This window comes from Peromyscus maniculatus, chromosome 7 (genome assembly GCF_049852395.1).
Source record: "Peromyscus maniculatus bairdii isolate BWxNUB_F1_BW_parent chromosome 7, HU_Pman_BW_mat_3.1, whole genome shotgun sequence".
Lineage (NCBI taxonomy): Eukaryota > Metazoa > Chordata > Mammalia > Rodentia > Cricetidae > Peromyscus > Peromyscus maniculatus.
The window spans coordinates 120,483,134-120,505,351 of record NC_134858.1 but is presented as its reverse complement, the minus strand read 5'-3'; the positions used below and the strand labels follow the sequence as shown (position 1 = coordinate 120,505,351).

The 22,218-nt window shown below is 48.0% G+C and overlaps 2 long non-coding RNA genes across 4 annotated transcripts in view; one reads left to right on the top strand and one right to left on the bottom strand.

The window, feature by feature from the left end:
• Positions 1–7,723: 7,723 nt before the first annotated feature.
• Positions 7,724–22,218, bottom strand: part of LOC121831017 (uncharacterized) — a 103,802-nt gene continuing 89,307 nt past the window's right edge. Inside the window, exons 4-5 of one of the 2 annotated variants that reach the window (XR_006074413.2) lie at positions 16,103–16,158; positions 7,724–7,845 (exon numbers count right to left, since the gene is read on the bottom strand). This is a non-coding gene — a long non-coding RNA (uncharacterized LOC121831017). The remainder of the gene's footprint in view (positions 7,846–16,102; positions 16,159–22,218) is intronic. The other variant, XR_013052521.1, reaches the window with a different exon arrangement.
• LOC107401941 (uncharacterized) lies at positions 10,538–20,721 on the top strand. 2 transcript variants are annotated; one of them, XR_013052523.1, is made up of 5 exons: positions 10,538–10,992; positions 14,035–14,316; positions 14,606–16,233; positions 16,702–16,917; positions 18,522–20,721. It is a non-coding gene; the product is annotated as an uncharacterized LOC107401941 (long non-coding RNA). The 2 variants fall into 2 exon arrangements; XR_013052522.1 differs by having other exon boundaries at positions 14,035–16,233.

Sequence of the window (22,218 nt, the reverse complement as noted above, 5' to 3'; positions counted from 1 at the left end):
ACAGTTCTGCAAAGAACATTTCATGAGCTGGATTTTTTTTTTTTCACACTACCAGAAAAGTCTAATTTCAGAGCACTCTACCATGTGGTCCTATCCCTGTTAAGCATGAAGAGTCAGATGAATAAGCCAGGAGAAATCAGTGCTTAATTGTGAAGGAGTGTGGAGACTTTAGATCTTCTTCACGCTCCCCCCCCCCACTGCCTCCTGGCCCAGGCATGCCAGCCTGGCAGTTAAAAATCTATTTATTTTTATTTTGAATGTCTGCATGTATGTATTTGTACCATATGCATGCAGTACCCATGGAAGCCAGAAGAGGGTGTCATATCCCCTAGAGCCAGACTCAGATGGTTTTAAGATGCCTCCTGGGTGCCGAGAATCAAACCTGGGTCCCTTGACAGGACAGCAAGTGCACTGAGCTGTCTCTCCAGACCTGTACATTTTACCCGTTCCTTTTATAAGACGTCCCACAAAATAGTCGCTATGTTAAAATCAGTTGTGCATTCTCGCAGATGCTGCTGGTTGGCAGCAATGAGGGTGTCAGGGATTGCTGCTTTAGCTTTTTACTCCTTATAGTGGCATCTCAACTTTCCCCAATGTTCCTAGTTCTGGGGCCCAGGGATGGAGTTCTGCCCGGGATTTCCAAGTCTGCTGGGTTGGAATGTTCCTGGGAAGGTGGCATCATTTGGTGAAAGGAGGGCTTATTACTGGCCCCTCCAACTCGCCTTTATTCCTCTTGAAATATGGAGGTGCTGACTAGAAGGCCAGCATCCTTTCTGTGATCACAGGAGGGTGGTAGCACAGAGGGACAGGGTCAAAGCTTTTGATAATATCCCTGAAATTTTGCACCAAACTCATCGATTTCTGGCTTCTTCATCCAGTTAACAATTCAGATGGAATAGCTGGGTTAGCTGTTATTTAAGATTTTGGCTCCAAGTGACAATGTTGAGACCTCCCCTCTAGGTCCTAGATCACACCATTCCACTTTCACAGTGCCTGCATGGAGAGAGGTATTTTCCCCACACTGGCAGTACCATCCACTTGATTATGGTCAGTGCCCATGTTTTATGTACTGAGGAACACAAGCACTCCACATGCTAAACCCAGCAGACACCGTATGAGATGGCAAGTCACATGTCCTGTAAATGCTATATGCCAGGTGATGGGGGACAGAAGAGGCCCACACTCTGGGGTCCAGAGGCTTATTTCACACCATGATGGCTGTGCACCCTGTTGAAGGGTGTGGTACCATGTGAGTGTAACAGAGGAGCCTGACTGGCTTTCAAGGCTCATAAAAGGTAGCAGGGAAGCTGCTTCCTGTCTTTAATAAGTTCAGCAAGATGCAACTAATTACCAAGCCTGTCTGTGACAGCCACAGAGTCACTGCTAGAGGCCTCTCTGAAGGCTTTAGTGCCCAGATTATGAGATAGTGCTAACATATGAAGACAGTCTATGAGTCTTCCATGAGAATAAGCTAGCTATGGCATACTGGGACACTGGGGGGGCTTTCGGCATTCCAGCATGGACAGCAGAGGAACCCATGATTGTTCATAGAACAGCCTTGCACCAAATACCAACCGTGTACTAAGCTCTACTGTGTTGGCTTTGGGTGCACCCAACAAAGTAACAGTGAATTCTGCTCTTGGGGACTCATGGTCCTGTGGGAGGAAATGAGATCACAGGTGACTACTGTGGGCCCACGTAGCCTCTGCTCCAACAAGGCATGATTGATGGTTGCTTTAATTTTTATTTTTTCTCACTTTCAGCATGCTGTCCCCAAGCCCCAGTTGGAGACAGTTAGGAACCTTTGAAATTAGTCACTTCTACATAGCCTGGGGTGAGTGGCAGGAGCTGATCACAAAGTGTGTGCAGAATGTCCTTTAGGCAGGCAAGCAGCATACCTCCTTGGGGCATGATAATCAACTGCCAAACTATGGGACCCTGAGCAAGTGTTTTCATTGTCCTGACCCTCGTCCTTACATAAACACTGGAAGAATGCTGCTTCCCTTCCCAGGGTGCTCTGGGGTCTGGAACAGTACAAATGTCTAGCACATGGTAAATATTACCAGGGTACTGGGGCCACTGCCTTTGTCCTGGATCATAAGAAGCTTTGGTTCTGGAAACAAAGGGCCAAGCTGTGTGGCCCAGAGCAGGTTCCTTAGCTATCCTGATCCACTTCCTTGGCTATAAGATGTTGCTACTCAATTGGCCGCTTAGCAAGCTCCAGAGATCCACCTGTCTCCCCTCTCAGCTGCTGGGATTACAAGTACATGATGCTCCGACCGCCTTTTCTGTGTGGTGCTGGGGAACCAAACTCAGGTCTGCATGCCTGCACATCAAGTGCTTTTCCACTTAGTGCTCTCCCAGCCCTTTCATGCTGATGTCTTTAAAAATAGCATTTCAAGCTCTGTGTGACACTCCTTCAGGAGTTTTTGTTTAGGGGATAGAGGGAACAGCGGGTCAGATTAGTTTTCCTCTGAAAATCCGAATTATGATGAAGACCTCAGACTTCAGCTCTGTCCTCAAGGCCCATGTGCTCTTCCCTCGTTAACAGTGTGTGAAGTTTCCTGGGTTGTGATGGGAAGTGGGACACAGCTTCCTCCTGGTCTCACCACAGTGCACATGATAGAAAAGGTCAGAACTCTTGATCTAAATTACTGTGCTTTTCTTAGGGACACTTGCTTGGGTCAGTACCTACTGAGATGCTGTGGATTAGGGCTGGAAAGATCTTTGCCTCCAGTTTATCTGTTGTATGTATGAGATCATCCACAAGGTGAGCATAAAGGCTATTGATAACTACCACCGAGATAACAAGGATGATAACAGAAACTCATTCCGAGGTCAAAGAGGCACAAGATGTTCACATTCAATTGCAGTCACCACCCAGTCTCTAGTCTTCAGGTCAGGATTTTCTGTTAGGGGCCGATCATAAGTGGTTTTTCTCTGATCCCACCGGCACAGGTGCTCTACACTGGACATTCTGGCTTCTCTGCTTCCTATTTGTTCATGAAAGAGGGGCCAAATGAAAGGCAGGGCCAAGTGAAGCACTGGAGACAGCAGGTTCATGATTGCAAGGGTAGGCAGCCACTTCCACCTGGGGGAGGTTAGTAAACCTCTCAAGATCCTCTTCTTAGAATGAGGTTGCCTCAAGCCCAGAGTGGAGAATGTGAAACCTTTGCAATGTGCCGGATGAGAAGAGATGATAAGGCTTTGCATTGGTACCTGCGGCCTCCCTGGGGCAGGGATCAAACATGCCCTGGACAGATTTATTCAGAACATAGGAGAGGTCAGGACTCCATAGCCCAGGGCACCTGGAGATTTGCTTTTAAGATTTGGAAAAATGGGTTTTAAACTGTTATTCAATATTCGGTGAAAACCATAAGCATCTCACACTGCCGAGGATGGTGGCCTGGGAGGCTTCACTGTCACATGCTGCTGAAGTCATTTTATTTCCTCCCTCCTTCCCAACAGGTTCTCGCTGGCTGGGTTTGGTGATTTTGTGTGGATGTGTTAAAGGTGTGCACCATCGTGCCTAGATTTTTCTTCTTCTTGCCATCAGTATGATTTGGAACTCTTTGGAGTGCTGGCCAACATTCAGCACAGCCAGGGTAGGGCTGGTGAGTTGCTCACCCAGTAAGTTCCCAAGGGTGCTGATAAGGTTGCCAGTCCCAGAAACACAATTTGAAAAACACTGTTCTACTTGGTATTCAGTATTACAAGAAAATGTCCTTTCTGAATCCAGCTTTTCCCAAAAGTACTGGCCATGGCTAGCAGGTGGTAGCCAGTCTGAAAGGTCAAGACACTGGGTGTCAAAGTGTGTGTGTGTGTGTGTGTGTGTGTGTGTGTGTGTGTGTGTGTGTGTGTGTGTGACAAGCCCACTGTGTCCACAGCTTTTTGTGGTCTGCATTGGGCCATGTTAGAGACTCTGCTGTTTGCAATGTGGCTTGCTGCAAATGTCAGCCTCACAGAACGTGCAATGCAGAGATTCTAAACTTCCAATGAATGGCTGCTGAGAAGGCTACAGAAAACAGTGGCTGTATGGTCTTGCTCCCTTCTGATAGGTATCATCAAGTCCACCTAAGTGGATGATCTGGAATGTTCTGGGGCTGCAGTTGCTGTTCTCAGTGAGACAGAATGCGCATTAGAATAAAAGCCACACTGTGAGTAGACCTGTGTGGCTTGGAGTGGTGCCCTGGTGGGGTTAAGGACTGAGAAGAAAGCCCAAAGTTGTGTTCTCCCAAACACTGAGTTCTGAGGGGGCCCTCATCTGAATTTGCAGCTTTGGTATTTGAAGGTCACACATAAACCTCAGAAGAACTTACTTGTATCATGCCAAATTAAAATCCACTTTCTTCTGGGTCTTATATGATTCCCTCGTTTTCTCTGGGTGTGACCCCATTTATATTTTATAAGGTTTTAAGTCAGGTCCCATTCTGAAGCCTTTCAAACAAGGTTAAAACCTCTTACAAATGTTTATTAGTGGGGCGGGGTACCTGGTTAAAGACCCCAAGGTGGAAGATTCTGAGAATAAAGAGGACTTTGCTAGGTCCCTAGGAGTGACCGCTCCTCAGCATCATGGCACAGTGGCTCAGGGCACAGACTTCAGGGCCTAGGTTTGAACAGCAGGGTCACTGGTGACCAGTGGTATGAATGGTATCTCCTTGGCACTTTCTGTAAGGGTTGTTCCACGACCCAGCTGATAGGAAAAACTGAGGCTGATTTGGTCAAATGCTCAAGGCAGCACCTGGCAGAAGATCCACTCTACAAGTGGCTAATGGTGCAACATTGCCAGAAGGAAATAAACGATGCAGGACTCAACAAAAAACGAGAGGGCCTTGGAGGACGCTCACAGCCTGGGCACACTCACCCGTACATTTAGCAGGCATTACTGTTCTCAGTTCTCAGTGAGCTGGGCCCACTCCAGGCAAAGACACATCCTGAAGTGGAATGCAGAAGGGCAATGGTGTGGGTCGGGGTGATGAATGCTCCAAAGGACAGGAATTACATCTTGCCATGTCCATGGACTGGTAGCTACCTGTCCTTCTCAACTGGGGAATTAGATCTCTCTGAAATATATAAACCATCAATCAGGTGTCAATCACAGGAGGATGGGCTGGGAGTATCCTAACAAAGGCCTGGGTGTGGAGAAGGCAGGAGGTATTTGGAAAAAGAGGAGATGGATGGAAAGGGAGGGAATTGGAAGTGGAAGTCAGGATCTGAACCCCTCACCAGTCCTTCTATGGGGGAGGGTGATGCCAAGTCCTTGCAGATAGCTCTAAGCCTGTGGAGGAACTGCAGGTCTTAAGGTGTAGTCTTGAGAAGATGATTTGAGCATTCAGAAAATATAGGTTTGGAACAGATGTTGGAGAGGATGTAGGGAGGCCACAGAGACAAGCAGTGAAGGAACCCTGGACAGACTATCCCTGTGAGTCTGATGTGGCATGGGGCCAAGGATCCATGTGTGCCCCATACTGAAGCTGTGCCCAGAGGCCGAGCCATGAATGGTGCTGGTCTCAGCCTTGTGGTGTCAGGAGTCAGGAGCAGATAGTTGGTGTATTCTAAGGAGATGGTAGGAAAGTCTTTCTGAGAACTGGGCTCCTTTCACACAGAAAGCAAACATAATTTAGTACAAATGCTACATCTACCCTTAGGGGCTCAGGAATGGGGTGAGGAACAGGAGACTATAGGAAGCAAGAGGCTCTTCTTCCAGACTCGAAGGTGACAGAGACAGCAGTGGCCCAGGATCTGTCTGGGTGACCTTCATGCTGGGCAGTATTTGCACTGGTCTTGTCCACTTCTGCTTGGTCTTGTCCACTTCTGCTCCCCATGGAACCTCAGCAAAAGCCCTGTGCAAAGAGCGTAGAGTACAAGGATCATCAGAGTGTCCTGGCTCTGTATCCTACACAAAGGCAGAGAGGAAGAGCCTTACTTTCCCTTGGTACTTCAGAAAGGATGCCATACAGCTCTTTAGAGTCTGCCTGGGCTCTGAAAAACAGTGTCACAAGTAAGATTTATTAGGCACAAAATACTCAAATTTGGGAGACCTTAGGTCTTCAAGTCTAAAGGGTGGGGCTAGGAAACCGCTTGCCAAAATAAGTAAGTGGAGCCTTAGACACCTCAGTGCCCCGAGACGCCTAGTGCTTGGCCCTTGTTGGTCTTTGTGTCTCTGGCAACTGTGGGCAGAGCTGTGGAAATCTCAAAGGATGGAGTCAGCTGCTTAGGGAATCTGGGACCATTTGGGACGAAACACAGGCTGCCCCTGTAGGGGAGCCCTTTGAAGGTTACAGTGAAGTCACCCCTTAACCAGGTTCTCCCTCCTCCACTGCCAATATCAAAACCAAGGGCTGGGGAGACGGCTCAGTCGGTCAAGTGCTTGCTGGCACGAGGACCAGCATTAGGTCCCCAGTACCCACTGGACACACTCCAGTGATGCCATTTCTGGGGAGGCAGAGTCGAGAGGATGCCCAGGGCTTGGTGACCAGCCAATCTAGCTGAATTCGTGAGCTCCAGGCTCAGTAAGAGACTCTGCCAAGAAAATAAAGTGGAGGACTGGTGAGATCGCTCAGCAGGTGAAGTTACTTGCTGCCAAGCCTGGGCCCCATGTGACAGAAGGGGAGAACCAACTCTTGAAAGTTGTCCTCTGACCTCTACATCAGTGGTTCTCAACCTTCCTAGTGCTGTGAACCTTGAACACAGTTCCTCATGCCGTGGTGATCCCTAACTATAAAATTATTTCGTAACTACTTCATAACTGTAATTTTCCTCTGTTATGAATCGTAATGTAAATATTGGTGTTGTTCCCAATGGTCTTAGAAGGCTCCTGTGAAAAGGTAGTTTGATCCCCAGAAAGGGTTGAGACCCACAGGTTGAGAACCACTGCTTTGCATGTGCATGTTATAGCATCAACATGTACATGTGTGAGCACACACACACACACACACAAAAAAAAAAATAATAAACAAACAAACAAATAAAATGGAGCTGTGGAGTTAACCATCTGGGGTTTAAGAATGCTTGATGCTCTTGCACAGGACTGTGTTCAGTTTCCAGAACCCACATGGCTGCTCATAACCCCCTATAGCTCTAGTTTCAGGAGATTTGACATCATCTTCTAGACTTCCTGCTCACTCGCACACATGTAGTACACATAAACTCACACAGGCACATACACACAAATAAATAATAACATTTTAAAAAGAGCAATTGAGGAAGATACCTTTGGCTCACACACACACACTCACACACACACTCACACCTACACATACACAATTTTTAAAAAGGAGTAACAGAAAAATAAAAAAGAAAGAAAACAAAAAAGGACAAAAAGGACCTGGTTCTATTGTCTCCACGTGCTTCCAGCCTCTCTGAGGAGACATTCAGTTGAGAGTGCTCAGCCTTTCTAAGGGCCTGGGAGACCTGTCTGCGTGGCTGCCTTTGTGGGAAGCTAATGCTGCCTGGAGTGGTGTGCTCTTCTGAAGTTGAGCTATTTGTGTTGCAATAAACAGCAGCTTCCGCTGCCCCTTCGGAGCAGGAGTTGGAGAGTCACCACGTGGGGCTGGAGCCAGCTGGAGGAGTCCTGGAATGACCCGGGAGTGGGGAGGTTGTCTTACAGGCTGTGTCCAGGTGCTCAAGTGTCCGGATGCTCGATGCCTGTAGTGCAGTGTGACCCTGGTGTTGTGAAGTAGCCGTTCTCTGATTGGCAACGGCCTGATTCACAACACCAGCTGTCCCGCTACACCATGCCAGAGGTCTCTGGAGTGGCCGATGGAGGAGGGGTCGACTCTGCAGTACCTGAGCTGCTGCTGGGAGGCGCTGGCGACAGTAGAGTTGATGACTCAAGGGTGCCTGCTGGGAAGAAGTACAGACAGGATGACAGTGCGGTAGGACCAGGATGCTCGCCCTGACTCCTACTGCAGAGACTTTTCCGTGTGTGTGTGTGTGTGTGTGTGTGTGTGTGTGTGTGTGTGTGTGTGTGTGTGTGTCCAACCTTTTGTTTCCTCAGGAGCCATCCACACATGCCAAGAGCAACTGTCAGACCAACAACAAAAGCTGAGATAGTCATCAAGTAGTCCTCATGAAAGAGAGGGGTTGCGGAGACACCTGTAGTGAGTTAGATTCCTAGAATCCACATAAAAGCCAGACTGGTGCATAGCAACATGGGGAAGGCAGAGACAGATGGACCCCTAAGCCTGTGGGCTAGTCAGCCTATCCTCCTCAGTGAGTTCCAGGTCAGTCAGAGACCCTTCCTCAAAAAACAAGGAGAACGGTGTCCTGAGAACCAGCACCCAGGGTTGACCTCTGAACTGTGCGCGCGCACACACGTACTTGTGCACTAGCTGGCCGAGAAAATCCCTTTTCACTATGGCTACCTGTAACAAAACAGAATGTAACAGAAAAGCCCACCTCCAAATGCAGGGGAAGGCAGGGGCTACGTAAATGGCCTATGAAGGGTCAGATGCTGAGGGCTTGGGGTTTTTGAGTTTCAGACCTGTCCAGCTTTGTAGCTCACTTCTGTTCTTGGGGCCATCTTTCTCTTCCTTATATTTCTATCCTCATTCAGTGATCCAGGTCCAATTCTTTGTTGCAGCACAGAAGAACCTGGAAACCTCAGTGGGTGCCACTCACACCCTGACTCACATCTTTATATCCCAGTGGCCTCAGCAATCCTGCACACAGGCTGTTACCCTGGGTCTAGTTACTTCTTTGGGGAGTATGTCTAGAATGTGTGTCAGGAAATTATCCTCCTACCAGCTACCAGCCAGGGACAGTAGGGAGCTGGTAGATAACTACCAGGCTCTCTTGCTCTTTGGGTAGAATGATCTGAGATGTGTTTTACAGGGCCCCTCAGAGGTCCTCCCCTGCTTAATTCTTCTCCTCTATTGTTCCATCCCTGGGACTATACCAATACTCAGCTGCCTGTTGGAAGTGTGTTGATTTTGAATGGGTATAGTTACACTCTACCTGCAGTAGGGTAGTCTGAAGGGCAATGCATGAGTCCTCATGTGTTTACCTTATTCTGAGAATGAGCCAGACCCTGGTACCTCCTGAAATGTCACATCACTGGAGTCTTGCTTGCTCATGTTAGTCCCATACAGACTCTCAAGGAATAAGAATACACAAGTCAGGTCAACAGCCCAGGTCAGGTAGGCATTTTCTTTTTAAATTTTATATTTTGTATTTTATGTGTTTTGCCTGCATGTATGTCTATGCACTATGTGTGTGCAGTGCCTGTAGAGGCCAGAAGAGGGCATCAGATTCCCTAGAACTGGAGCTAGATAACTGTTAGCTGCTGTGTGGATAATGGGAATTGAATCTGGATCCTCTGAAAGAACAGCCAGGGCTCTTAACCACTGAGCCATCTCTCCAGCCAGCCCCAGGTAAATATTTTCTACATGTGTTTAACCTGCATTTCTTCATTGCTTTTTCATAGGTAAATAATCCTGTAAGTGGGACCTTGGCACCTGAGTTTTGAGGCATTAAGGGTCAGTAAAGGGCCAGTGCTGTACCAGGCACTGAGCACAGAGTGGCTACTTAAAGACAGTAACACAAATAAACTGAAGGCAGCCAGTTTGCACTCATACATCTTGGCAGATGCCACCAAGATGGGGTGTACAAGAACAAAGTCATAGTTCAAAGAGGCTACCAGGCTGTTGGAGCCCAGCCTGGAGTTTATTACTACGGTTAATATTGCATGCAAATAGATTTCCCCACTTTGGTCATACCAGTCCATTAATTCAGGCCCTGTCTGCTACATCTTTATTCTCAGCAGGTTAATCCTGCCAAATGCCTTTTCTAGAGTTCACACCATGCTGTGCTTGTGTGTAACAAAGCAATTGTGCTAATCCTGTCCTCTCAGCTGTGTGTCCCCGGCTGGTCAAGGCGATGATGGAAGAAGGGCAGTAAGACTTTTGTCAGGATCTCTCTCCTGCTCCGGTCCCGCCCTGCCCTGTCTTTTTCTTTCTTTCTTTTTAAATTCATACGTTTTTCACTAAATGGACCTAGAGTCAACCATAGTGTTGGACATCTGCCAAGGCCATTGTTTTGTGAAGAGGGATGCCAAAGTTCTTGGTGATCTCCAACCTTCTTCTAGCAGCCCCACACAGCCATCAGCTAAACACACCAACGAAGGCTTAAAATGGGACGCTCGGCTATCTTGGGCCTTTCTAGGCAGACTCATTAACATGGGCTGTAGAAAGATGGCTTCTGCCATCACCAGATGGGGGAGGGGCATGTCCAGGTCCCATAGAATGCAGTTCCTCTTGTCCACGGCCCAGTGCTGTTAAGGTCTGGGATTTGAACCTGGACTTATCCCCAGAGGAGAATCTGGGAGGCTAGCTCAGTTGGTAGAGTGCTTTCCCAGCATCCAGAAAGCCCTGGGTGTGGTGGTGTGTGCTTATAATCCTGGTACCAGGAGGCAGAGGTACTAGGGAATCAAGTTCAAGGCTATCTTCAGCCACACAGTTGAGTCTGAGGCCAGCTTGGGCTGCATGAGACCCTTGTTTGTTCACAAAGAAACAAACATCAAAGCAAATCCCAGGGAAGCTGCCGTTTGCCTCTGACTTTGAGCATTATGTTTCCTCTCTGGCCTTGACGTGGCTTGTTTATAAAATGGTCACACTGTAGACCCCCTGCATATGACATCTGCAAGGATTTAGTTGTTGAGACATGTTAGCCATGCAGAATGCTGCTGGCATGCACTCAGCCAACATCAGGTGAAGGTTAGCTCACAATTTCATGGATCCGGAAACTGAGAACATGGTGAAACTCCACATAGGCATGTCTTTGAGGATCTTCAAAGGGGACTCTACTCTCTTTTGTGTTAATTACAGAGACACAGCAATGCGGAAGCCTGTCTACCTTACTTCTCACCGTGATGTGGTCTTCTGCATTACCCTGGCAGACTTCACTGGTCCCAAGGAGGCACTGCAAGGGAAGTCAGCACCTGTGATTCTACCCCAGCTCCGGGTCCTGCATCACTACTGTGACCCTGGGCAGGTTAGTCAACCCAAGGCAAGGGGGTCTTGAGTTTCAGGTTATCCTGGGATACAGGGCAAGACCTTGTCTCAAAATGAATGAATGAATGAATGAATAAATAAATGAAATAAGAAAAGGTTTAGCTGAGGTACCTAGCACTCTTCTACCAACACAGTAGTGCCTTCTTGTAATGGCTATTGGGACTTTGTGGCTATGGAATCCCCTGCAAGGTACCACAGCTTGTTTTCTAATCCTCATCCACCTGCCTTCTAGTCTTTCCACAGCATTCATGGAGATGCTGCTACATGGGATGTGGAAGGAAATCCATCATATAGCACCTGGCTTCCAACTCAGGCTAAGGAGGTGAAGTGGCCCCATTGTCTCACTGTGGACAGGTGGCTTGTGTCTGAACATCCCATAGAGCCTGTCCATGTGACTCCAGCATGTGAGGGAATGCTTTTAATGTATGGCATTCATGTATAGATCTGGAACCACCCCGTGTGACACAGCTGATTATGTACATGGTGTGAATGCTCAGCATCTTTCTGGTGGCCTTGAGTTAGAACACTGAACCTATCTTGTGTTTCAGGACAAGATTTTCTACCTTGCCCTGGAGACAGAATTATTTTGCTACAAGGAGGTGCTGTCTGCTGCCCTCAGCCGCCAAGCTACTCTCCCTCCTCCCTCCTTCCTCTCCCGGATCCTGATAGAGCTCCTCAAAAACAAAGTCCCATCACGAGTTGAAACCACATGATATCCTTATCACCAGACTCCACATCACATTTGTTATCTTTCCTTTAAAACAACGAGAAAGACCATTTATTTGTTTATTGTGTGTGGGGTGTGGAGGGAGATGTGCATGCCAGGTAGCTTGTGTGGAGCTCAAAGGACCACTTGTGACACTTGGTTCTCCCCTTCTACCACACGGGTTCTGGAGAAAGTGCATTGCTGCCAAGCCATCATGCTGGCCCCCAATTAATTTTCTCATTTAGTTTCAACTAGAGTGAGACACTACTTTTTACCAGTTTCTCACCCAAGGAAACAGAGGCGTGGCATGGTAATCAGCTTAGCCACAGCTGTAGATAGCAGATGCCACAGACCGAGGCTTGAGCCCTGATCTGCTGGCTCTAGGCCACTAAACTGCAACATGCATCTTGGTGTGATGTCATGGCTGTGGTGATATATTGTGCACCCTAATAAAATTTGCCTGAAGATCAGAGAGACAAAGGAACAAGCCCTGCCATGTCTTACCTCTAGGACTCCTCAGCTTGAAAAGCTCTAGTTCCTGTCTTTTCATACCTTATATACCTTTCTCTGCCCAGCCATCACTTCCTTCCTAGTGCTGGGATTAATGGCGTGTGTGCTTCCCAAATACTGGGATTAAAAGTGTGAGATCTCAAGTGTTGGGATTAAAGGTGTGTGACTCCCAACTATTGGGATTAAACATTTGTGCCACCACTGCCTGGCTCTGTTTCTCTCCTAGACTGAGTCAATTTCATGTAATCTAGGGTGGCTTTGAACTCACAGAGATCCAGACGGATCTCTGCCTCTGGAGTGCTAGGATTAAAGGTGTATGCCACCACTGCCTGACCTCTATGTTTAATCTAGTAGCTTGTTCTGTCTTCTGATCTTCAGGCAAATTTTATTAGGGTGCACAATATATCATCACACATGGCTGCTATGGGGCATGGGTGGGCTTCCTGAATTATCAGTTTCATCTAGCATTTCCTTATTCCAAGTTGCAGCTATGTCTCCCGCAAAAAGGCCAACCTCATGTTCCCCTTATTATATATATTTTAAGACAGAGTCTCGTGTATCTCAGGCTTTCCTCCAACTTATTATGTAGCTGAGGATGGTCTTGAACCTCTGATCCTTCTGCCTCCAGCTCCTAAGTGCTGGGATTACAAGCATCCATCCTAATACTATGTTTATGCAGCACTTGTGCATACTAGGCAAGGACTCTACCAACTGAGCTACATCTCCAGGTTCCTGTTATTGTTTTGATGAATATTATACTTAGGCTGTTTTGGGGGGGTGGATAGGATGAGGGTATATATTAAAAAAAAAAGAGGGGAGGGGTAAAATTAGACAACCCCAGTACCTAACATACCATAATGATCAGAACAGGAACACACAAAGACACACACACACACACACACACACACACACACACACACACACACACACATCATAGCCTAGTTTTCACTTGCCAATCTGTTGAGTAAAATCAGTCAGCAATACCATGCTAATTAAAACATGATGGAATCAGGCTATTTGCAGAATTAGCAGTTGTGACTGTCTGGCCTCGGCAGCCCGGGGAGGCCCACTGAAGGCTGCTTCTGCATTGCCTTGTCATGAGTCTGCGCTGAGAAGACAGTTTCCCCAGCATGGCTGGAGCAAGCCTTGCCTACCTAGCAGACTGCAAACGTCTCTGAACTTTGTTCACTGGATAAGAGACGACATTAACTTCCCATTAGCATCCCTGCACATTTCCTCCAGGAAGATCAATCACACTGCAGGCCAGACACATGGCCCTGGCTCATAATTCATCTTGGGAGGAGGCATAGCTGTTCTGTGATGGATCTAGGGATCTGGGTGCAGCTTTGGTTGGGGGAGCAGAGGGAAATGAGGTTTAGGAGCAGAATAATAAGTAGGGCTTTGGGAGAACACTGCTTTGTGTCATGTGGCCAATTTACTGTCAACAAATTTGCTTTATGCGTGCATGCTACTGGAGTCTGAGCTTATGATGCCTTCTTTTCCACACTTCAAATTTGGTGTCTTATGTATGTGCATGTGTATGTGCGTTTGTACATGCGTGTGTGTATGTGCATGCGTACATGTGTGTGCGTGTGTGTGTTTGTGGTGTGTCCTCCTTTCTCGTTTTAGCCCAGTCAGTGTTGGCTGTGCTCCATGTCTTTGGTGTTCTAGGGGCCAAGTAAGAGACAGTGTTTAGTGTTCTCTATTAAAATAATTCAAATATGGCAATTTTAAAATGTCCTGACTTCCTTTTACTTTGTTGTTGAAATTCTGCTTTTCTACCCCTGCCCCTGCCCTCTCTTCCAGCACTGTTCTCCTCTCCATCCTGGGCTTCTTAAGGGCCGATAACAAGAGGAAGTGAAAGCCCCACAGGAATCTGTCAACACCGAGGAACTGTGGGATGAAGGTTCCCTGAGGAGTTGTGGGCTCCTTGTCTCCCTGAACCACGTTTGCTGCTGTTTTAAGGACCAAGAAACATGCAGGGGAAATGTGCTTTCTCGAAATTCGCAAGAAGCTACTTCCCCTGGAGCTACCTCCCGCCACCCTGGAATCCCTGCAAGACACACTATGCTGGGACACGCTCCCTGGGTAAAGAGGGCTGCTGTCTGTGTACATCCCTTCACCAGCCCAGGGAGACATCAACAACGGGAGGGCGGACATGTACCACAGATAAAACTGTTCACAGCTGAGACAATTCCTTGTAACCATGCTGACCACAAGGACCTGCAGCTTCCCTTCCCTGCCTGTCCCATCAGAACTTCCAGGGGAGTCCCAGACCTTCTGGAAGGCTCCAAGCCCAGGGCACATGAGCTGTTGTCCTTTCCTGTGGGGGCTCTAGGCAATTCCATTTTCACAGTACCAAATGTTCCATTTTCAGGTAAAATACAGAAAGAAGAAGCTGGAAGGAGCAGTTTTTCTCATGGAAGACAAGAAGTTTCAGTTGGGGTGGGGTGGGGGTTGGAACCAGCATTAAGACCTGAGCTGCCTGCCTGGTGCATCTATCTTCATCAGACCCACTTTCTCTCCTCCAAAGTCCTGCTTCCTTCCCACAGTTCAGCTGTGGAGCCCTGTGAGGCTTCTCTTGAAAGGTCTCGAGACTTTCGTCATGACAAGTTTGCAATCTGTCCAGTATTTCTCCTAGGAAATTCTCTTTGTAAAAGTGCAGCCATCAATATAGTCACAGAGGGAGACAAATGTTTAATGGATGGAGCAATTACAGATCAGCAAGAAAAATCCTACTCTAGGACAGAATAAGTTACCAATAGCCACAACCAGTGCTCAGGGACAGTTTCTGAGAATGAATGAGGGAGTCTCCACCTCTCACACCTGAATCCCTGAGCTGGGACGACAGTGGAAACACAGACTCACTCCAGCGGTGTCAGCAATGTCACTGGATCACTTCAGATGTGCTGGCGCACTGCCAGCCACTACTGAGGAAAATTAGCAGCCAAAGCGAAGGTCAAGTCTCAAGTTCACATTGCTCTGGGCACGGGGACCACTGGCCTTGCAGACCCTGATTGGGCGTCACTGGGATATTACTGTAGCAGCAGCAGCAGCTGAGGACCACTGCAGCCCTGGGCTATGGACATCACCTCAGCAGTGTGTTTAAGGGGCTGGGGAAACGGCTCAGTCAGGAAAGTGCTTCATGCAAGGCCCTCAGCTGTATTACAGATGTTGAGGGGAGGAAGACAAGAGGTTCCTGGGACTTTCTCAACAGCAACTCTAGCTCAGCCAGTGAGTTCCAGGTTCAGGAAGAGACCCTCTTTCAAAAAATAAGATGGATGGCTCCTGAGGAATAACACCTGAGAATGATCTCTGGTCTCCAACACACATGTGCACACATGAACACACAACACACACACACACACACACACACACACACACACACACACACACACACACCACTTCTGAGTTCTGGGAACAGGAGGCAGCTTACTGCACACAGAGGCACTCTAGGCTTGAGCAGAATCATGGGAGGAACAGGAAGGTAACAAGCACAAGTGAGATACCATTAAGGGAGCCACACAGCTTCCCTGGTAACCCTATTGAAAATGAGTCTTTGTATAAATATTGGTATCATTAAATAAGGACTACTTAGACAATGATCCCAGAGACTTTGCTCAAAGTGAAGCCTTTTTGTCACAGAGGTTAGCAAGGACATCAAAACACATTTCCATACTCCAGAGAAGATGTATTACTTGGAAATGCTACATCCTGTGCTGGGCAGTGCTCCACCCATGCCTCAGTTTCCCCATTGCTAAAATGGGATTGGCAACACCTTTGAGTCTCAGAATCAAACACTATGTGACTGGTTTGAGGATACAGCTGTCACCAATTCAGACCCCATAAGCTGGCTCAGAATAAACCCACTGACCTGTGGGTACAGCAGAGCCTCTCCAGGGTCACTCTGGAACAGCCACATTCTTCATTCTGCAAGAAATTTCCAGAAATTAGTCATCTACACTGTCATCCTGTCCACTCAGCCAAAGCAGCTTTGGAACACAGGTGAGTTTCATGGCCAATGGAGGGGTCCCTGAGTTACTGCTGGCCTGGCCTGATGCTGGGCTGCGAAGCTGAGGGTGAGACGGAGGACGGGGGTGCCCTGCCAGCCAGGGCACTTCATGCAGGGCTCTCCCCTGTGTGAGCAAGTTCTTCGACAAAGAGACAGGGTACAGCTAACACCATCACTGTCCCCTCGAGTGCGTCTCAGTTCCTGTGTGACTGGATGCATGAGTAACATGCTTTCACGGGCCTTTCAAGTGCAGGCAGAGAGAGCGCACAGAGTTCCTGCTGTGAGGCTGGGGCACCTGGGTCCATGTTTGCCTCCGACATGGGCCTTTCCAGCCCCGTACCCCACCCCCTAGCCCTTTCACACATTGCTAGACAGAAAAGAAAATGGTGCGATACTCTGTAGACAAGGCACTAAATGCACAGCCTAGTCAATGACATTCCATGGTCTCTCCTCCCTCCTAGAGGCTCCACAGACAGCTACAGAGCTGAAGCCTCAGAAAGAGAAACTTACAAGAAAAATTGGGGAGAAAGGAAAAACCCTCAACAATGGTGTCTTCTCAGCTGAAGAGACATTGGACCAAGTGACTCTGGTCACAGTTTTGTCTCCATTTTGCAAACAGAGACTGAAGCAGAGGAGCTTTCCTGGGAGCAGTCTGTCAGTCTTGATGAAAATCACAAGTTGGAAGGGGTGTCTCTATATCACAAACATCTTCAGCATTCCCTTAAAGCATCCTTTGGTTCATGGCTGGCACTGTTTTTTTACTGCTCCACTGGGCTCACAACAGCAAAAGGGAACAAAGCAGCTCCTTCACAGAGTTTAACTAGACTGGGTGGACATGCTGTACTTGAGGGGTCCTCAGGGGGCACCCAAAGACACCTGAGTACCTGGGGTGGGGGAAAAGGTCAGCAAAACAGACTTTGTAATGAACTAAGTCTCCTTCCTTGGCTGCAGGAGAAATGAGGTAAATAAAGGTTTATAGCCATTTTCATTTACCATACATAGTCACATGGCTGAGAGCTCACACGCGTGTCCTGGCCACCACAGAAATGAGCCCTAACAGCACAGTGAGTTGTTCCTACAACAACTCTGACAGGCAAGTCCTGGGGGTGCTGTACACTCCAACAGCCACTCCTAAGTAATGCCTCTAGGCACTGGGTCCATTATTTCACAGATCCATGACATTCTTGGAAACGCTTTTTTCCAATATCAAAGCTTGGGAAGACAGCTGGGTGTGCTGAGGGACACCTGAAATCCCAATGCTCAGGAGGCAGCATCAGGAAGATGGCCTCAAGTTTGGGGGTGCACAGATTAAGGCTCTCAGAATAAAAGCAATGGGCAGTGTTAGACAACCAATGATGCTATCACTGAGAAGACATTTTGGAGACCAGTAGCCACCACAACCACCTCATACCCAGTAGCCAGCAGCTGAGAGCTTGCCTCTCGCCCCTGATTCACTGTGACCCATCATCCCTTTTGAAATCAAAGAGCCCCTCTGTACTGAGTGGTTTTGTGTGTCAACTTGACACAAGTTAGAGTCATCAGAGGAAGGAGCCTCAGCTGAGGAAATGTCTCTTTGAGGTCCAGGTGTAAGGAAGGCATTTTCTCATTTAGCGATCAGTGGGGGAGGGCACAGCCCATGGTGGGTGGTGCCATCCCTGGGCTGCTGGTCCTGAGTTCTATAAGAAGGTGGGCTGAGCAAGCCAGTGAGCAGTTCCCTTCTATGGTCTCTGCATTAGCTCCTGCTTCTGGGATCCTGCCCTGTTTTGAGTTCCTACCCTGACTTCCTTCAGTGATGAACAGCAATGCTGAAGTGTAAGCCTAATAAACCCTTTCCTCCCTAACTTGCTCTTTGGTCATAGTGTTCCGTCACAGCAATAGAAACCCTGACTAAGATACCCACAATGGCAGACCCCTCACCTGGTGTCCAGCCACCCCACACTCTGCTTTGAGGTGGTTGCTCTCCTCAGTCACACATTACCAGGGACTTTTGTAAGAGACACCCTCCAAGCCTACTGTGGAGACAGGCTAAGGAAGTGGACATGTAGCACGCTTATGATAGATACACTACACTACATAGATTCCCAGAACATTTCATACACACTATGCCAAGAGAGTTTGGAAGTAGATCCTGAAGTGCTGCTTCAGCCACCCAGATACCCGTGACCTGGGGGGCAGACACCTCCTCCCCTCAGACCCTAATCGTCCTGCCTTTCCAGGGACTTCTGACATTTCTGCCGGTGGTAACCTGAAATTCTCTGACAGATACTTGCTTCTATTTTAGTGTCTTGCCAGAGGTGAAATCTTGATTTCGAAGCTGAAGAATCCTTCTGACCCTAGAGGGACTGGAGAGGAAGGAAGCCTGAAGCAGGACTCGGCAGTTCTTTCACCAGACCCAGAAGCCGGAGGTAGCCCATCAGCATGATGACTGAATCCAGGAGTCTGAGGCTCTTCCCTAGTGCTCTCTGGCCCAACCCAGCTGCTCTTCTGAACTAGTCTTCACGGGCTGGGACCTAAGAGACAATGTTCACTTCCACAGCACCTTCTTGCTCCAGACACCAGAGACTCAACCTAGAAAAATCAGCAGTAACCTAGTTCAGGGCTGCTGAGGAGGGACGGAGACACTCAGCCTGGCTTGGATGTTCTAAAAAACACCACCAAGCCCCACTACTCACATATACCTCCGCTCCTAGCCTCCCCAGTGTTGGGATTACAAGCAGGTGCCACCATACCTGTGGCTTCTGGGAATTAAACTTGGGTCTTTATGCTGTGGAGAAACATTTTCACAAACAAGCTATCTGCCCAGCTTCTCACCCAACTCCCCACTTTTTGACAAAATGTTGTTATCCTAGGCTGGTCTCAAACTCACAGTCCTCCTGTCTTTGCCTGTCCACTGCCTCTGTGTCTGATAGTTGCAATCTTTCTGAAACATAAGCTTTGGAGAGAACACTGGGACTTTGGGTCAGGAGATGCTTAAGCTTACTTCTCAGCTCTGTAGTTCCCCTGCTGCATGCATCTCTGTCTCCTCTTGGGTAGAATGGGGACAGTGTGTCCCTTGGAGGGCTGCTGGGAAGATCACTCCAGATGATGTGGGGGAAGAGGAACCATCAAAGGGTACCAAAGAGAACAGGGGAGTCCAGAGCATCTTAGTTTATTCTTCTTACCTTTGGGACCTCTGTTCTGGTCACAAAAAGAGATTTTTCCACCTGGTCTATGATTTCCTGTGAGAATTCCTTTCTGATTCAATGTCTAGGAAGCTGGGCTCCATACTACAGAATGTGTTATTCAGAGAACAAACCAGCAAAAAGAACGTAAGCCTCGAAGTTAAGCCAGGAGGATGGGCACTGCCACTGTGAGCAGGACACCCAGGTAGCCTGTCAGGCTTGCTCCTGAGGATTTACAGACCCAGGCATTAACTGTCAGCCTCGCAATGAGAAAATTAGTCAGCAATTCCCAGTGACAGCTCTTCTTCCAAACAGTAAGAGAATAATCAAACACTAAGTCCTTTCAGTCAAGCTGAAGAGCAGGATCTGAGGAGTGAGTGCATCCCACCTGCCAGTCACTGGGAAGGAGGGACAGAGGTCTGCTGCAGCTTCAGCTTTTATTGAATTCCCAGGATTATCAGGGTCTGGAAATTCTGAATGCAAAAACCACAAAGGCAGCGTGTGGTATGAGTGCAGCAGGTGAAGGCTTCCAGGTCTGGTTTGTGTCTGGATGGAGTCGTAACTGCTAAGGTCCTGGTGCACCAGGGTCTGCTCTTCCCCTTCCACTGAGGTTAGACCCATCGCTGAGGCTTTAAATGCACTGGTACCTCCTGCGGGGACGTGGCCTGCTGGAGATTGTGTTTTATGCTTTGGGTCTGATTACCCTGGAAGGTCACCCATTTGGCATCTTGATTTTGTTTCTGGTCCACTTTGGAACAACCTTCCCTGGCCCCTCTTTGCACTGCATGCCCCTCCCCCGGCCTCCAGTCCTGGCTGCCAGGGCTGAATTCAAGAGTGTGAGTGTCATTAATTGACATTCATCAAAACACTCCTCATTGTTCGCAGACACTCCAGGCCGAGAGGTGGAACTCACTCGGTATTTCATGTTAATCTGTATTGAGGACTTGCCTGACAAAACACATTACTGTAAGAATTGCCAGCCTGAAAAGGAAGCTGTGTTTATGGCTCACCCCTATTTTTCTTGCCTAAAGGAAATGACACTTCCCCTCTCTATCCTTCCCAGCCTTCCGTGGCTCACCCTCCCCTATCATCCATACAGCCTTAACATTTAATTTTTCCTTCACGAGTAAAGCTTTTGTTGGTGGTGTCTGCAAAATTATAATAAACATCTTGGGCTTCTGCACTGGTGTCTGAGATTAAAAACACGAAACAATGAGCCTTGACATACTGCTTTTAATACGGTGTGATAAGTGGCATTTCCCAGGGGACCACATTGTGGCCATCTAACTGCAGCTCCATGGGCTGTGTGCTGGGGCGGGGGTGCGGGATGTGTCTCGAAGAGGAGGCTACAAGCCATGCTGAATGGTGACAGTCGGGACTCAGTGTCCATGTGACATCTGCAACACAGTGTCAACTTGTGTTTCAAATTACTTTCACGTGTAAAAACAAACAGGGTTCCTCTCTCACAGGGAAGATCTTTTATTTTATGTTCGTTTGGTCTGTCCTCTCTGGATGAGGACATTTCCCTAAGTGCCCGCCAGGCACAGCTCACTCTCTTGCTCCTTTCTTACCTCTTGCTTCTCTTGTCTCTGTCTGTCTGTCTGCCTGCCTCTCTCATGTCCCCACTCAGACATGGCCTTTCACTTCCCCCTTCCTCCTTCCCCTTCCCCCAAAAAACCTCTTGTGCTAACTCTGTTGTGCATGTGGCATACCTTGGCACACCTTGGCAGGGTCCACTGAAGGCTACCCACTTTGCCTTTCTTTTTTTAATCCTTTCAGGTGGGCCAACCGTATGTCATGGGAAACCCTAGTTCTTGTGACAGGGAAGAGGTTACAGGGAATCATGAGCTTTGTGTGGGAAGGACTGGTGGGGTCTATTTCTGACTGTGCAAGCCTGTGCAGAAGCCAGGCAGAACCTGGCTGGATACAGTGGTTCTGTCTGCTCCTTCTGCTGGGTGAGTGCCTTAGATCAAGTTGTGGGGAAAGCATATCTGCTTTGGAGACCCTGGATATAAAATGGCTCACAGCTAAATCCATAATTCAAGCATCCCAGGTCGGTGCTAAAAGAATCCATTTCAATGACTTAAAATGTTTCTAATTAAACCTTGATGGGTACAGCTGTCCCCTCCTTTGGTACCAAATCCATGCTACCTAGGTGATTTTAAAAAGACATAATTAGTTTTTTTTTAATTGCCATGACAAAATTTCTGACAAGAGCAATTTAAGGAAGGGAGGGCTTACTTTGGCTTGTGATTTAATGGTTCATTCAGTGCATCATGCTGGGGATGGCAGGGCAGCAGGAGCCTTATGTGTCTGATCACAGTGAGCTTTCCCTTTCTCACTTTTTATGTATGGGGGGCCCCTGAAGGACAGCATGCCTCACCTCCAGGTGGTCCTCCCTCCTCAGTCAATCTCTCTGGAAACATTCCGACAGACAGACACTCAGTGCAGATCTCAGGCAACTCTAAACCAGCCAAACTGACAACGAAGAGTCGCCATCAAGATGTGAAGAAGTAACGACTTTGCTGTTTGAAGTAATAACTGCAGTCCTTTACCTTCTGAATTTGAAGAATAAATAACAGAGGAGAGTCTTGCATGGCTTGGATTTGGGGAGATGGATGAGAGCAGTGAAGACTGACCAACACTGACCAGCCACACAATGTCCAGACAGCAGGAACAAGGCGGCATCTATTCTAAATCTAAGCACTGTTGTCTCAGTTAGGTTTCTGTTGCTGGATAAAATACAACGACCAAAAGCAACTTAGGGAGGGTTTATCTCAGGTCTCACTCTACCCCGAGGAACGTCAGGGCATGAAC